The sequence below is a fragment of the Bubalus kerabau genome, chromosome 2, assembly GCF_029407905.1.
Source record: "Bubalus kerabau isolate K-KA32 ecotype Philippines breed swamp buffalo chromosome 2, PCC_UOA_SB_1v2, whole genome shotgun sequence".
NCBI classification, from domain to species: Eukaryota; Metazoa; Chordata; class Mammalia; order Artiodactyla; family Bovidae; genus Bubalus; species Bubalus kerabau.
Window position 1 is genome coordinate 181461570 of NC_073625.1, and position 18173 is coordinate 181479742.

Consider the following 18173-nt stretch of genomic DNA (forward strand, 5'->3'; position numbering starts at 1 on the left):
GACTTCTCATTTAATACACACTTTTTTCCAGTGTATTAGTGACCTGTGATTGCTGTTGTTTACACCCTTGGTGGTAAAACAGCAGAGATTTATTCTCTCACAATTGAATTCCGGAAGTCACATGTTTGAAATCAGGGTATAGGCGGGACCATGCTCCCTCCAGAGCTCCTAAGGGAGAAACTTTCCTTGCCTCTTCCAGCTTCTGGTGGCTGTTGGCATTCCTTGGCTTGTGGTTCCATCTCTCTGCTCCATGTTCATATCCTCTTATCCTCCACGTGCTTGTCTCTCAGAACTCCCTCTATCTCTCTTACAGTGATACATATGATTGCATTTAGGACTCACCTCAAAATCCAGAAGTTACTACTCTCAAGGTCCTTAATTTAATCACATCTTTTGTCATATAAGGTGATATTTATAGGTTTCAGGGATTAGAATGTGGACATATCTTTGTTGCCACTATTCAATCCACCCCTCAGTAATTGAAGTTATTTAATATTTCCTTGTTGAAAGCAGGTATTCCAGTTTAAACCCTTGAAATGAGAATGATTTATTTGGGGAGAAACCCTCTCTTATTATAATCTTTTACTTAAAATTTGTTTTTTCTTTGTCAGAAGTTAGGTTGGCTATTTGATATATTGTGCCTTTCTGCAAACCAGGTGTCTTGATAAAATGTACTCACTTGATATGAATGAACAATTTACATATGTACTTTTTAAAGGTTTTTTTTTTTTCTCCTGTAAATGAAGGTCTTTCATTATGCATATCTACAAAATTCTTTTTAAATTTAATTTAAAGTCAGCTACTCTCTGGAAAAATAAAGTAAAACAGCTTCTCTGACACTTGTCAGATGGGCAGAGTAAATACAGATGATGGGGACTTCCCTGGTGGTCCAGTGGCTAAGACTCTTGCTCCCAGTGCAGGGGCCCAGTTCTGATCCCTGGTCAGGGAGCTAGATCCCACATGGCAAAACAAACAGTTCACAGGCTACCACTCAAGATTCCCCATGATGCAACTAAGACCCAGTGCAGCCAAATAAAAATAAATATTAAAAAAAAATATGGATGATGATAAGAAGGATGCTTTCTGCTTCATGGAGCAGCTGCTAAGGTTAATAGTGGATAGAAACTAGCTTCATGTTGCCACAGTCTTTCCCAGCCAGAGGCGTGGGTTCTGCTGGAGAATGGGTGGAAGTGGGAGAAATAAATGTTGATTCTTAGATACAGAGCCCTGAGGGTTCAGCTTGTATGCAGTGGGGAACTAGGTCTAGTCTGTTCTTCCAGAGCTGTGATAATAAAACTTCTCTAACATTAATGTCACAAAGTTAAAATTCCAAGTAAAGCAGTACAGATACACAAAGCAGCTTACATAATTCCATAGTTACGTAAAGAGAACCTGGACTTCTTTGCAGGGAAGGAGGGGTGGCTTTTTTGTTTTTTATGTTTATGTTTCTCAAATGATATTTTTAAAAAGGAAGGCAGAATTTAGGCCAGCACACAGCTGCTGTCTTGAATGACATAAGACCAGTTATACTCAAGTGCTTGTTTTTCAGGTTGCCAAACCTATGTTCAGAAGTTGTGAATAGTAGATGAAATACCAGTTTCTACACTAAGCAAAACTGTTTTCATGGGGGCAAAAATTGAGTTTAACTTTGGTATTAGAACATAATTCTAAAACATAATATTGGTTGAATTAGAGCTGTATGGTTTTCAAATTCACCCCTGTAGTAGGAAAGCCTACATATGAACACTTTTGAATGCAGAAAAGTAAAAGAAACTTTCCTTACATTTTCTTTTAAAATATCATTCCATAGTTGATTTAAAAGATTAATTTATTCATCTCTTTCGTATGTTAATATTCTTTTCAATGGTTGATTTTAAAATTTTATGATTTTATTACTCATTGAAATATAGCATAGTTGCCTTAGCAGACATGAGGTGGCAGTCATGGTGAACTCAAAACTAGTCTAACAGGCAGGAAACCTGAAGATATTTTTGAGATTACAATCTTCAGGAATGCCATATAACTTCAAGGAACTGGGGATTGTTTGATTATTCTCTTAGAAAAATTTTCAGAGGGGTATGCATGATGGTACTGCTTGGTTGCACAATGAAAACCCCCAAATATGCATGCTTAACTTAATGTATCTGCTTATTTCTGTGTAAGTATTCCGTTGTATATTTAAGCCATATTAGGAAATTTTTTAAGGAAATATTTTTAGTAACACTTATCACATATTTCACAGGAACTCCAGAGCAAAAATTAGATGATACAGTTCAACTACTGAGGTTTCAGTTAATAATACATTTCTAGGCTATATGATCTACATCTCTTCAGCTTGGTACACTGTGCTGCATTAGCTGGCAGAGTCCATGTAGAGCATACATTGCTTAGTTAAGCAAATATTTCAAAATCATAGTCCAGTTCAGTCGCTCAGTCGTGTTGGACTCTTTGCGACCCCATGAATCGCAGCACGCCAGGCCTCCCTATCCATCACCAACTCCCGGAGTTCACTCAGACTCACGTCCATCGAGTCATTGATGCCATCCAGCCATCTCGTCCTCTGTCGTCCCCTTCTCCTCCTGCCCCCAATCCTTCCCAGCATCACAGTCTTTTCCAATGAGTCAACTCTTCACATGAGGTGGCCAAAGTACTGGAGTTTCAGCTTCAGCATCATTCCCTCCAAAGAAATCCCAAGGCTGATCTCCTTCAGAATGGACTGGTTGGATCTCCTTGCAGTCATAGTTAGGATCAGTTATTCTTAGTGTTACTATATTTTACAAATTTTACAGGAGTTCATATATAAGAACTTGCCTTCAGTCAGGATATAGTCATACCAAATACCCTGTTACTTGATCTCTTGATGGCTTTATTTTTAAAAATCACCACAGTCTTACTGGTAAGAAGCTTAACAGGAAGATTACTTTAAAATCATCTCTACTTTTAGTGTGTCAGCATAAACTTGAAATATCTGTGTGACCCAAGTTCTTCAGAGCAGTATTTAGAACATGATAGTGAACATACCCGTCAATTTACATTTAACATGGTCACATCCTAAAAGGTTCAGATTTTTCTTCTTTAGATTCTTATAATGTCATTTCTTTTAAGATAGATATATTTTTCCCTTAAGTATCTTTTGTCTTGGATAATTGAGATTGAAAGGAGTGGAAATACCTTTCTGTTTCCTATGACTCTGATGGGACTTATTTAGTGTAAAAATCCAGCCTTTCAGTTTGGTGAGATTGAATATATTTTGAATGCTTATATTAAAGCACACGTATTAAATTGCCTTTTAACTTTGGTATTGAAAATGTATAATCATGTATTCTGATCCCACTTTTCCTTTATGGATGGAGTTGTTTTTGTTTTGTTTTTTAATTTTGAAAATTTTTGTATTATATTGGCATATAGCCGTTTAATAATGTTGTGATAATTTCAGGTGGACAGCAAAAGGACTCAGCCATACGTATACATGTGTCCTTCTCCTGGAGTTGGGATTTTAAAAAACTAAATTTAACAGTCTACTTTTGGGCTGTAAAACTTCATTCAGAGTCAAATGCAAAATAAATAATGTAACCTCCATTCCCACCAGAATATCTATGCATGTAAAATACCTGTTTTAGCTATTAATGTAACATCTAACAAATGATATGCCCACTCCAGTGTTCTTGCCTGGAGAATCTCAGGGATGGGGAAGCCTGGTGGGCTGCCGTCTATGGGATCTCACAGAGTCGGATACGACTGAAGTGACTTAGCAGCAGCAGCAGCAGCAGCAACAAATGATATTACTGCTTTGGAAGTGACATTTTCTCTGCCCTTTAAAAGACCCTTAATATTTTTGCATTCCTTTATATTTAAAAGTTCTCCTTGTAAATACATTAATGTTTTCCATCTTAAAAATAATACATTGCATTTCTGGCTTGTGTTTACCAGTTTTTACTGGAAGGATTCAATATTTCACTATGTCGACATTCTTAGAATGTTAATATAAGCTTTTAACTGTTGAATGTAGGAAATATGCACAATTAGATTTGACTAGTTATAAATCTCTAATATTATTCTAAGATATGATGTCATCCTAACCATTCTTAAGAATTTCTGGATATTGTTTTTATTCTGTTTTCATCAGATGTGGTACTGCCACAGATTTTTTTTTTTTTTTGGCTTTCTTTTTCTTTATTTGAAAACAGATTTCTTGATTTATATCTTTGAATTATTTAGCTAATTATAGTAGCTAACATAATTCTGCTAAGAGGCTACCTTCTGTTAAGAGACAAATGCAATCAGGAATGCACAATTAAGAGTTTTTCATGGTAGTTTTCTTGTCTTTGTGGTATTACATAGTGTTTAAAAAGCATTTTCTTGGGAAAAAACAAATCAAGGAAATGATTTCCATGCTAGTCTTAGCAGTGTAGTTTGTGGAAATTAGGAGATCCTTTAAGGTATTTGAACAGTTTTTAGGGTGCAGGGCATATGAAAAGTGGGCTTCCCTGGTGGCTCAGATGGTAAATAATCTGCCTGCAATATGAGAGACCTGACTTCGATCCCTGGGTTGGGAAGATCCTCTGGGGAAGGTAACAGTATTCTTGCCAGGAAAATCCCATGGCCAGAGGAGCCTGGCAGACTACAGTCCATGGGTTGCAAAGAGTTGGACACGACTGAGTGAGTAACACTTTCACTTTTTACACATTAAAATGTATTCATTGACATAATTTTTTTTGTGAACGTTAGAGATTATTTCTAGAAGAAGGAGAGAAATCTGTAAGTTATCCAGATACTCTGTTTGGTGCAGAGTGCTTCTTATTACTCCTATTTGCCCAGTGCCATGGAAAGTCACTGCCACAATCCTGAACAGACGCAAGCAGGAGAAACTCATGTTCGTAACATGCCCAGGAAGAGTGGTCTTCTGAACTGCTGTGATACTGTGGTATCACAGAGAAAGCTGTAGTTTTCAGAGAAGGCTTATTATTTTTAAAAGAACAGAAAATGTTCCATTTTATGCTATTCCTTCATTATTAATTTTCAAATAATACTTAAGAGTCCCATTACTTATTTTGTTTCCATTAGAGTCCCATTACTTATTTTGTTTCCATTATGGTTGACATTTTATACATCAACAATCTTATAGACGTATTTTTCATTTATTTTTGGTTGCACTGGATCTTCGTTGCTTTGCACAGGTTTTCTTTAGTTGCAGTGAGCGGGGGCTGTTCTCTAGTCACACCGTGTAAGCTTCTCACTAAGGTGGCTTTTCTTGTTGCAGACAACAGGCTCTAGGATGCATGGTCTTTAGCAGTTGCAGCACACGGGCTCAGTAGTTGTGGCGCTCGAGCTTAGTTGCTCTGTCGCATGTGAAATCTTTCCAGACCAGGGATGGAACCTGTGTCCTCTGCATTGGCAGGTGGATTCTTAACCACTGTACCACCAGGGAAATCCTGGACTTATTATTTAAATATTAAATTTATATTAAGATGAATTGGTTAAAATATGTTAGGAAAAAGCTGGAGAAATGAAAAGATCATTGAGACAGTAGGAAATAAGGATTTAAAGTTTAATATTAACATTAAGAAAAATATTATTTAGTTTTATGAAATAGTCCTAATATTTCCTGAGAAAGAGGAATACATGGATTTACTTTGGGAACAGTTAATTTAGTTTTAGAGTGACCAGTTCTTGTCTTGTGATCAAGTAGTTGCCCTCGATACATTTTCTGTATTTGGTTCTCCTTGACACTAGATTTGATTTAAGTCATACCTGAATGGTTTAGTGGTTTTCCCCACTTTCTTCTATTTAAGGCTGAATTTGGCATTAAGGAGTTCATGATCTGAGCCATAGTCAGCTCCCGGTCTTGTTTTTGCTGACTGTATAAAGCTTCTCCATCTTTGGCTGAAAATAATATAGTCAATCTGATTTCGATGTTGGCCATCTGGTGATGTCCATATGTAGAGTCTTCTCTTGTGTTGTTGGAAGAGGGCGTTTGCTATGACGAGTGCATTCTCTTGGCAAAACTCGATTAGCCTTTGCCCTGCTTCATTCCGTACTCCAAGGCTGAATTTGCCTGTCATTCCAGGTGTTTCCTGACTTCCTACTTTTGCATTCAGGTCCCCTATAATGAAAAGGACATCTTTTTTGGGTGTTAGTCCTAAAAGGTTTCGTAGGTCTTCATAGAACCATTCAACTTCAGCTTCTTCAGCGTTACTGGTTGGGGCATAGACTTGGATTACCGTGATACTGAATGGTTTGCCTTGGAAACAAACAGAGATCATTCTGTCGTTTTTGAGATTGCATCCAAGTACTGCATTTCAGACTCTTTTGTTGACTATAATGGCTACTCTATTTCTTCTAAGGGATTCCTGCCCACAATAGTAGATAAAATGGTCATCTGAGTTAAATTCACCCATTCCAGTCCATTTTAGTTTGCTGATTCCTAGAATGTCAGCGTTCACGCTTGCCATCTCCTGTTTGACCACTTCCAATTTGCCTTGATTCATGGACCTGACATTCCAGGTTCCTATGCAATATTGCTCTTTACAGCATTGGACCTTGCTTCTATCACCAGTTACATCCACAATCGGGTGTTGTTTTTGCTTTGGCTCCATCCCTTCATTCTTTCTTAAGTTATTTCTCCACTGATCCATTCAGTGGATTTCTCCACTAAATCCATTAAATTATTTCTCTACTAAACCATTCAAGTATGACCTAAATCAAATCCCTTATTATACAGTGGAAGTGACAAATAGATTTAAAGGACTAGATCTGATAGATGGAGTGCCTGATGAACTATGGACAGAGGTTCGTGACATTGTACAGGAGACAGGGATCAAAACCATCCCCAGGAAAAAGAAATACAAAAAAGCAAAATGGCTGTCTGAGGAGGCCTTACAAATAGCTGTGAAAAGAAGAGAAGTGAAAAGCAAAGGAGAAAAGGAAAGATATATCCATTTGAATGCAGAGTTCCAAAGAATAGCAAGGAGAGATAAGAAAGCCTATCTCAGCGATCAATGCAAAGAAATAGAGGAAAACAATAGAATGGAAAAGACTAGATCTCTCTTCAAGAAAATTAGAGATACCAAAGGAACATTTCATGCAAAGATGGGCTTAATAAAGGACAGAAATGGTATGGACCTAAGAGAAGCAGAAGATATTAAGAAGAGGTGGCAAGAATACACAGAACTATACAAAAAAGATCTTCACAACCCAGTTCATCACGATGGTGTGATCACTGACCTAGAGCCAGACATCCTGGAATGTGAAGTCAAGTGGGCCTTAGGAAGCATCACTACGAACAAAGCTAGTGGAGGTGATGGAATTCCAGTTGAGCTATTTCAAATCCTGAAAGATGATGCTGTGAAAGTGCTGCACTCAATATACCAGCAAATTTGGAAAACTCAGCAGTGGTCACAGGACTGGAAAAAGTCAATTTTCATTCCAGTCCCAAAGAAAGGCAATGCCAAAGATGCTCAAGCTACCGCACAATTGCACTCATCTCACATGCTAGTCAAGTAATGCTCAAAATTCTCCAAGCCAGGCTTCAGCAGTATGTGAACCGTGAACTCCAGATGTTCAAGCTGGCTTTAGAAAAGGCAGAGGAACCGGAGATCAAATTGCCAACATCTGGTGGATCATCGAAAAAGCAAGAGAGTTCCAGAAAAACATCTATTTCTGCTTTATTGACTATACCAAAGCCTTTAACTGTGTGGATCACAATAAACTGTGGAAAATTCTGAAAGAGATGGTAATACTGGACCACCTGACCTGCCTCTTGAGAAACCTATGTGCAGGTCTGGAAGCAACAGTTAGAACTGGATATGGAACAACAGACTGGTTCCAAATAGGAAAAGGAGTACATCAAGGCTGTATATTGTCACCCTGCTTATTTAACTTACATGCAGAGTACAGCATGAAAAACGCTGGACTGGAAGAAACACAAGCTGGAATCAAGATTGCCGGAAGAAATATCAATAACCTCAGATATGCAGATGACACCACCCTTATGGCGGAAAGTGAAGAGGAACTAAAGAACCTCTTGATGAAAGTGAAAGAGGAGAGTGAAAAAGTTGGCTTAAAGCTCAACATTCAGAAAACGAGGATCATGGCATCAGGTCCCATCACCTCATGGCAAATAGATGGGGAAAAAGTGGAAACAGTGAGAGACTTTATTTTTCTCGGCTCCAAAATCACTGCAGATGGTGATTGCAGCCATGAAATTAAAAGATGCTTACTCCTTAGAAGGAAAGTTAAGACCAACCTAGACAGCATATTCAAAAGCAGAGACATTACTTTGCCAACAAAGGTCCATCTAGTCAAGGCTATGGTTTTTCCAGTGGGTGTATATGGATGTGAGAGTTGGACTATGAAGAAGCCTGAGCGCCGAAGAATTGATGCTTTTGAACTGTGGTGTTGGAGAAGACTCTTGAGAGTCCCTAGGACTGCAAGGAGATCCAACCAGTCCATCCTAAAGGAGATCAGTCCTGGGTGTTCATTGGAGGGTCTGATGTTGAAGCTGAAACTCCAATACTTTAACCACCTTATGCGAAGAGCTGACTTATTGGAAAAGACCCTGATGCTGGGAAAGATTGAGGGCAAGAGGAGAAGGGGACGACAGAGGATGAGATGGCTGGATGGCATCACCGACTCGATGGACATGAGTTTGGGTAGGCTCTGGGAGTAGGTGTTGGACAGGGAGGCCTGGCATGCTGCGGCTCATGGGGTCACAAAGAGTCAGACACGACCGAGCGACTGAACTGAACTGAGCTGAGAATATATATTTTCCTTAAGAGATCTTGTGAATGTCTCTTTCCTTTCCTGCCTTATCCTTATCGTTCTATTTAATATTCCCTTCAAATGGCCCCATTGTTCTGATGGAGCAATGTCAAAGCATCTGATACCCTGGAGGAAAGTACTGTCTATAGCAGATATATGTGATGGCTTGGTAGGCATCCAGTATTAGATCTGAGGACAGATTTATGGTAGACTTGGTCTCTTTTCAGTCATGTGTAACAAAACTCTGTGCCCAAAGATTGCTAACTTTTGAAGTTGAGTTAACAACATGGACTAAATTTGATGTGTTGCAGTCAGTGTGTATTTTTTGTCAGTGCAATTTATATACAGTCATTGTACACTTGGGGACATTTTTTTTAACTGTAGTAGAATAATATCCATAATATAAAATATTGTGGCATACATATAAAGATTATTAAGATTTTTAGGTGATAGTTTACACTGAAGAGTTATTAAAAAGACCCCTTTAAAGCTCACTTGCATAAATTTATTAATCAGATCCCTGCCTCTGTCCTTTGCCTCTCTCTGTTCAACATGCCACCACTGTGCATCCAGTAAAGCTTTTTTATTTTTTGTTTTAACAGTGATGGATGTGATTTATTGATAAACTGATTACTAATAAAAGTAAGTTTTATATTAACTTCCTTACAATTCAAGTAGGTCACTGAATGAAGAAAGCAAAGGAAAGCAAATCCCCAGTCCTTAACCTCTAAATGTTACATTTCCTTCCAGCTTACCCAAATATACAAATATATGAATGACTGTGTATGGAGCTATACCATTAAATTTACTTGAGTAGTGTCATTTTTTTTCTTACTTAAATGTTTACTTATGTAATTAGAAAAAATTAAAGAACCATCAGTTTGAAATTAGAGCAGTTAACACAAAGGGGTAACAAACTAAAAAAGTCAAATGGCTAAAAATAACTCAGTTATAAAAGTACAATTTATAGTATCATTTATCTCAGTAAAAGAAACAAAACCACTAAATATCTTTCCTTCTAGATAAGACTGTTTTCTCTGCAGAAAGGGGAAAAAAAGCAACTAATAATTTGCAACTATAATCCAATATAACTATTATTTACTCCAGCAGCATCAAAAATACATGAACCACACAGCACAAAAATCTCCCTTTAGAAAATTATTGTATTAGTTAAGCTCTTTATTCTTGCTGTGAAGTTAGTTTCATTTGATAGGCCACAAAAGTTTAATTGGCACATTTTACACAAGAATAAAACAAAGTAAGTCATTCTTCTTTTTAAAAATTATGGGATATTCCATTCTCAAAGAACAGTCCCAGATACTTTGTTCATTATATCAGTGTTCTACCATAAGCAGTCAGGCTTTTTAAATGATCACTAAGTATTCAAATACGTGAAGTTTATCAATGCTGTGTACACTGTTAACTTCTTTTGAAGATTTGTGTACATTTTATAATATGATACAATTTTGTACTGAAGAATTTTTTTTTTTTTAAAGATAACCTACAGTACATATAGTTAATTTGCCTCACAGAACTTAGAGATACGGTATAAACATTTAAGAACCACAAGAGTCCACTGTGGTTCAACTTGAATGGAGATTTTCTTGAACCTGTACAGAGGTTACTGGTTCAAGACCATATTCCAGAGTGACATCAGCACAAGATTCTGTTGTAAGACTCTACTTCTTTAAAAAAGAGCACACTTGGTTATGTTGTTACTCAGTTGCTAAGTCATGTCCAACTCTTCTGCGACCCTTTGGACTGTTGCCCACCAGGCTCCTCTGTCCATGGGATTTCCCAGGCAAGAATACTGGAGTGGGTTATCGTTTGCTTCTCCAACAGATCTGCCCAACCCAGGAACTGAAAGTGCATTTCCTGCAATGGCAGGTGGATTCCTTACCACTGAGCCACCAGGGAAGCCCTACACTTGGTTATACATGGTTTTTAGCCTTGAGCTACAGTTATGCTACAAATCCTTCCTACCCTCCCAATCGAAGTTAGTCATGTGGAGCTGTGTACCTTCTCTGAGCACTGTTCCCCAGTCAGAATTAATATGTGGAGATGTGTACATTCTCTGAGCACTGTTCCCCAAAGTTAATCACGTGGAGATGTGTATATTCTCTGAGCACTGTTCCCCAATCAGAGTTAGTCATGTGGAGATGTGTACCTTCTCTGAGCACTGTTTCCCAATCAAAGTTAGTCATGTGGAGATGTGTACATTCTCTGAGCACTGTTCAGACAGTCCTTGGTTTTCTAGCTCTGATGGAGATCTCAAAGGCGCTCAGAAGTCCGTGTGCTTACATTCAGGCCAGGATGAACTTTGTGAATGCCACTTTCCTCCATTAGTGACAGGCCACAGATTCCAAAGTGTACATGCAAAGCATCTAAATGATTATCTGGCCACTTGACAAATCCCCCTATGAGTCGATCTTGAGTTGATGAGATGTAATTTTTGTTTACCTCAAAGTTAGAATATTGGAAATTTAGAGTTGAGTTGCTCCCACTCAAAAAAAAAAAAAAAAAGGTATCTTTTGGCTTATTAGGTCTTTCATGATAACCATTTTGTTGTCTCATTATATACCACTTCTTCATCCTGTTCAGTGCTATTTCTGGAAAAGCTTCTAGTTTACCCATCAGGCACAGTGATGCAATGCCACAAAAAGTTGACCCTCCATGAGATTTAAGTCCAGCTCCCTGTGCAAACTCATTGCATAGGACATACTTTCAGTATAGTTGATGGCTTTTTTCATATCCATGCCAGACCAATTGTTGAGTATATGGCAAATACAAGAAGCACAGTTAAGTTCAGTTACTCAGTTGTGTCTGATACTTTGTGACCTCATGGACTACAGCACACCAGGCCTCCCTATCCATCACCATCTCCTGGAGTTTGCTCAAACTCATGTCCATCGAGTCAGTGATGCCATCCAACCATGTCATCCTCTGTTGTCTCCTTCTCCTGCCTTCAATCTTTCCCAGCATCAGAGTCTTTACCAGTGAGTCAGTTCTTCGTATCAGGTAGCCAAAGTAATGGAGCTTCAGCTTCAGCATCAGTTCTTCCAATGAATATTAAGGTTTGATTTCTTTTAGAATTGACTGGTTTGATCTCCTTGCAGTCCAAGAAACTTGCAAGAGCCTTCTCCAACATCCAAAAGCATCAATGCTTTGGTACTCAGCTTTCTTTATAGTCCAACTCTCATATCTGTATATAACTACTGGAAAAACCATACCTTTGACTTATACAGACCTTTGTCAGCAAAGAAATGTCTCTGCTTTTCAATATACTGTCTAGGCTTGTCATACCTTTTCTTCCAAAGAGCAAGTGTCTTTTAATTTCATGGCTGCAGTCACCATCTGCAGTGATTTTGGAGCCCAAGAAAATAAAGTCTCTCACTGTTTCCGTTGTTTCCCCATCTATTTGCCATGAAGTGATAGGACCAGAAACCATGATTTTAGTTTTTTGAACATGGAGCTTTAAGCCAGCTTTTTCACTCTCCTCTTTCACTTTCATCAAGAGGCTTTTTAGTTCCTCTTCACTTTCTGCCATTAGCGTGGCATCATCTCCATATCTGAGGTTATTGATATTTCTTCCAGCAATCTTGATTCCAGCTTCTGCTTCATCCAGCCTGGCATTTCACATGGTATGCTCTGCATATAAGTTAAATAAGCAGGATGACAATACTCAGCCTTGATGTACTCCTTTCACGATTTTGAACCAGTCCATTGTTCCATGTCTGGTTCTAACTGTTGCTTCTTGACCTGCATACAGATTTCTCAGGAGGCAGGTAAGGTGGTCTGGTATTCCCTTCTTTTTAATAATTTTCCAGTTTGTGGTGATCCACACACTCGAAGGCTTTGGTGTAGTCAGTGAAGCAGATATAGATGTTTTTCTGGAACTCTCTTGCTTTTTCTATGATTTAACAGATGTTGGCAATTTGATCTCTGGTTCCTCTGCCTTTTCTAAATCCAGCTTGAACACCTGGAAGTTCTCGGTTCACGTATTGCTGAAGCCTGGGTATACAAATTACATGTCATTTTTACTGCCTTCAGGTAAAAACTTTCATCTTTTAGCTGAAGGGTTCTCTAACCTGCTAAGCAAGCATCTTCATTTACTTGCCTTAAGTCAATCTCCAAGAATAACTAGGAATGAAAGATCAATGTAGGTCATTGCTATGTGGCCACTATTGTGAGGGTGAACTGTTCAAGGATTCTTTGATGGATTGAATGAATACCCAGATACGAAGAGCCTCAGAAACCACAGTGATTTAGATTTGATCTGTCTTCTGTGGGAAAGACCTGCAGGGAGTAAATCCAGTCAATTATATCATCCCTGTTCACCACATGCAAGGAGTCCAACGTTTCAAGCATGGAGAGTGCAAAAAATGCAATAGTCAGTTGCTCACCTCAGCCCTTGCACCTTAGCTCATGGGAGCATGGGTGACCTCAGGCTGGCAGGGAGTAGAGACAGTGCCAGGTGGGTGGCTGTGCAGCCCCCCTGAGGGTGCTGCGTGGCTCCACAGCACCTTTCCACAGGACCAACCTATGTTGCACACTCACTGTGGCCACCAGTTACCTCCTGCAGGCAGCGCTGGAAGAACTGCATGTGTTGGTCCCATAGGAGATCCAGCCGCTCATCTTCCATGGCTGCCATGCTGCTGCCAGTAAAGCTTTTTTAAAGTAACACAATGCTATAGATACTTGTTTCAGCTGTGGTTAGTTGGAAAGGGGTTAAAAATATGTCTGAAAAATTAAACTTGGTAGAATATTATAACTTCAAAAATTGGATATTCAAAAAGGGGTATATATTAATAAAACCTATATCTTGAATACAGCATAGTGTTAGTTTTGGAAATTTGTGAAAATTGTTTAGTTAATGTCTATGAAAATTGAGTTAACTCAAGCCTCCACTTCCAGGAATGTTACTTCATGATATTTTGATCTTCAGAGTGAACTCTTAAAAGAACTGGTAAAGAGAGATCCAAACTCCTTCCCTGTGGTTTTCAGAACTTCCTGTCCCTTATCTTCTTGTTTTATCTATTGTTGTTGTTCAGTCCCCCAGTTGTGTCCCACTCTTTGTAACCCCATGAATTGCAGCATGCCAGGCTTCCCTGTCCTCTACCTCCTAGAGCTTGCTCAAACTTGTGTCCATTGAGTCGATGATGCCATCCAGTCATCTCATTTTCTGTCAGCCCTTCTCCTTCTGCCCTCAGTCTTCCCCAGCATCAAGGTCTTTGCCCGTGAGTCCGCTCTTTGCATCAGGTGGCCATAGTATTGAAGGTTCAGCTTCAGCATCAGTCCTTCCAATGAATATTCAGGGTTGACCTTTTTAGGATTGACCGGTTTGATCTTGTTGCTGTCCAAGGGACTCTCAAGAGTCTTCTCCAGCACCACAGTTTGAAAACATCAATTCTTTGGCACTCAGCCTTCTTTATGGTCCAACTCTTATATCTGTACATGACTACTAGAAAAACCATAGCTTTGACTATATGCATCTTTGTTGGCAAAATGATATCTGTTTTTAAATATGCTGTTTAGGTTTGTTGTACTTTTTCTTCCCAGGAGCAAGTGTCCTTTAATTTCTTGGCTGTAGTCACCATCCACAGTGATTTGGAGCCCAAGAAAGTAAAGTCTGTCACTGTTTCTATTTTTTCCCCATCTATTTGCTATGAAATGATGGGACCAGAGGCCATGGTCTTCATTTTTTGAATGTTGAATTTTAAGCCAGCTTTTCCACTCTGCTCTTTCACCCTTATCCAGAGGCTCTTTAGTTTCTCTTCACTTTCTGCCATGAGGGTGATGTCATCTGCATATCTGAAGGTGAAGGTGAAAGTTGCTCAGTCGTGTGTGACCCCATGGACTGTAGCCTGCCTATTTCCTCTGTCCATGGAATTCTCCAGGCCAGAATACTGGAGTTGGTAGCTATTCCCTTCTCCAGGGAACCTTCCCAACCCAGGGATGGAACCCAGGTCTCCCACATCGCAGGTGAACTCTTTCCTCTTTACTGAGTTCATCTGAGCCACCAGGGAAGCCCAGCATATCTGAGGTTATTGATATTTCTCCTGGCAGTCTTGATTCCAGCTTGTGATTCATCTAGCCTGGCATTTCTCATGATGTATTCTGCATATAAGTTAAATAAGCAGGGTGACAGTATATAGCCTTGATGTACTCCTTTCCCAACTTGGAACCAGTCTGTTGTTCCATGTCTGGTTCTAACTGTTGCTTCCTGACTTGCATACAGGTTTCTCAGGAGGCAGGTAAGGTGGTCTGGTATTTCCATCTGTTTAGAATTTTCCACAGTTTTTTGTGATCCACACAAAGTTGTTAATTAGTCAGTGAAACACAAGTAGATATTTTTCTGGAATTCCCTTGTTTTTCCTATGATCCAACAGATGTTGGCAATTTGATTTCTGGTTCCTCTACCTTTTCTAAATCCAGCTTGTACATCTGGAAGGTCTCAGTTCATATACTGATGAAGCTTGGCTTGATTTTGAACATTACCTTGCTAGCCTGTGAAATGAGCCCTATAATGTGGAAGTTTGAACATTCTTTGACATTGTCCTTCGTTGGGATTGTAGTGAAAACTGAGCTTTTCCAGGTTGTCACTGCTGAGTTTTCCAAATCTGCTGGCATATTGATCTTTGTACAGTACTTCTGTGTATTCTTTCCATCTCTTCTTGATCTCTTCTGCTTCTTTTAGGTCTTTACTGTTGCTGTCCTTTATTGTGCCCATCTTTGGATGAAATGTTCCTTTGATATTTCCAGTTTTCTTGAAGAGATCCGTTGTTTTCCTCTATTTCTTTGCATTGTTCACTGAAGAAGGCCTTCTTCTCTCTCCTTGCTATTTTCTGGAACTCTACATTTAGTTGTGTATATCTTACCCTTTCTCCCTTGCTTTTAATTCTCTCCTTTCTTCAGCTATTTGTAAAGCCTCCTTTGGAAGGCTTTCCAAATTTGGAAAACCCAGTAGTGGCCACAGAACTGAAAAAGTCCATCCTCATTCCAGTTCCCAAGAAGGGCAGTTCTAAAGAATGTTTAAACCTCTGGACAGTTTCACTCATCTCCCATACCAGTAAGGTTATGCTCAAAATGCTGCATGCTAGGCTTCAGCATTATGTGAACTGAGAACTTCCAGATGTCTAAGTTGGGTTTAGATAAGGCAGAGGAACCAGGTGTCAAGATTGCCTGCATTGGCTGAATCATAGAGAAAGCAAGGGAATTCCTGAATAACATCTACCTCTTGTTTCATCAACTACGCTAAAAGCCTTTGACTGTGTGGATCATAGCAAACTGTAGAAAACTCTTAAAGAGATGGGAATACCAGATCATCTTACCTTTCTCCTGAGAAACCTGTATGCCAGACAAGAAGCAACAGTTAGAGAACCTTGTATGGGACAACTGGTTCAGGATTGAGAAAGGAGTACAAGGCTGTTTATTGTCACCCTGTTTATTTAACTTGTACACAGAGCACATCCTGAGAAATGCCAGACTGGATGAGTTACAAACTGGAATCAAGTTTGCCAGGAGAAATACCAACAGCCTCAGATATACCGATTCTAATGGTTAGAAAGCAAAGAGGATCTGAAGAGCCTCCCGATGAAAGTGAAAGAGGAGAGTGAAAGAGCTGGCTTAAACCTCAATATTAAAAAGCTAAGATCACAGCATCCAGTCCCATCACTCATGGCAAATAGAAGGGGGAAAAGGCAGAAGTGGTGACAGATTTCCTCTTGGGCTTTAAAATCACTGCATATGGTGACTGAAGTGAAGTTCAGTTGTTCAGTCGTGTCTGACTCTTTGCGACCCCATGGACGGTCACCTGCTAGGTTCCTCCGTCCATGGGATTTTCCAGGCAAGAATACTGGAGTGGGGTGCCATTTCCTTCTCCAGGGGATCTTCTCAGCCCAGGGATCAAACCTGGGTCTCCCGTGTATGGTGAACGCAGTCATGAAATTAGACAAAGACTGCTTCTTGGCAGGAAAGCTATGACAGGCCTAGACAGCATGTTAAAAAGCGAAGACATCCATATAGTCAAGGCTCTGGTCTTTCCAGTAGTCACGTACAGTTGTGAGAGCTGGACCATAAAGAAGGCTCAGCACCAAAGAATTGATGTTTTCAAACTGTGGTGCGGTAGAAGACTCTTGAGAGTCCCTTGAACTGCAAGGAGATCAAACCAGTCAATCCTAAAGGAAATCAGCCCTGAATATTCATTAGAAGGACTGATGCTGAAGCTGAAGCTCCAATACTTTGGCCACCTGAAGCGAAGAGCTGACTCATTGGAAAAGACCCTGATGCTGGCAAAAATTGAGGGCAGGAGGAGAAGAGGGCGACAGTGGATGAGATGGCTGGACAGCATCATCAATGCAATGGACATGAACTTGGGCAAACTCCAGGAGATGGTGAGGGATAAGGAAGCCTGGTGTGCTGCAGTCTTTAGGGACATGACTTGGCAGCTGAACAACATTCTGATTATCTGCTTCTTGACTGAGCTTTGAGAATTCTTATCTTCCAAAGAATTTGTCCATTTCATCTGAGTGTCTAAACTTATTGAGAAAAAGTTCATAATATTGTCTTACTACTTAACACCTGTAAGAACCTTTAATGCTATCACCTTTCTCATTCATTATATTGTTAATTTATAACATTTATTTCCTTTAATCTGGCAAAAGATTTATCATTAATGATATTCTCAGAGTTAAGAATTGTTTTCACTAATTTTTCTGTTTCATGTTTCATTGACTTCCATCTAATCTTCATTATTTCCTTTCACCAACTTACTTGGACTTTAATTTTTTCTTGTTCTAGTTTCTTCAGGTGAAAATGAAAGTCACTAATTTAAGACTTTTCTTCTTTTCTAATATTTATGTTTAATAGTATACATGCAGCATCCCACAAATTTTGAAATGTGTTTTTATTTTCATTCAGTTCTAAGTACTCTGTAATTTTCCTTTTGATTAATTCTTTGACACATGAGCTATTTGGATGACATGTATTATTTAGTTTCTAAATATTTGAAGATTTTCTAGATTTCTGTTTCTGATTTCTAAATTCCATTGTATTCACAAAACCCTACTTTGCATGAATTAAATCCTTTAAATTTTTTGACTTCATCATGGTCAAGAATATGGTCCACCTTAGTAGTAAATATTCCATGTGGACCTGAAAATACACATTCTGTTGTTGTTGGATGGAATGTTCTATAATTGTTAGTTAGATCGAGATGGTTGATACTGTCTTTCAAATCTATATCCTTACTGATTTTCTGTTTTATCAATTACTGTAAAAAGGGCATGGGAATATGTTCAATGATCTTTTTAAAGGATTTAAGCAATGAAAAAAAAAGGTTGCACATATTTACCCATGCAGTTACTATGTCTGGTACTCTTTGTTCCTCTTTTAGAGCCATATATCCATTTGAC

At 39.0% G+C, this 18173-nt stretch overlaps 1 protein-coding gene and 1 pseudogene across 2 annotated transcripts in view; one reads left to right on the forward strand and one right to left on the reverse strand.

The window, feature by feature from the left end:
• Nucleotides 1–18173, forward strand: part of RYK (receptor like tyrosine kinase) — a 113827-nt gene that overhangs the window by 81842 nt on the left and 13812 nt on the right. The gene's annotated exons all lie outside the window — the stretch shown is intronic.
• LOC129642915 (geranylgeranyl transferase type-1 subunit beta-like) lies at nucleotides 10961–13411 on the reverse strand (annotated as a pseudogene).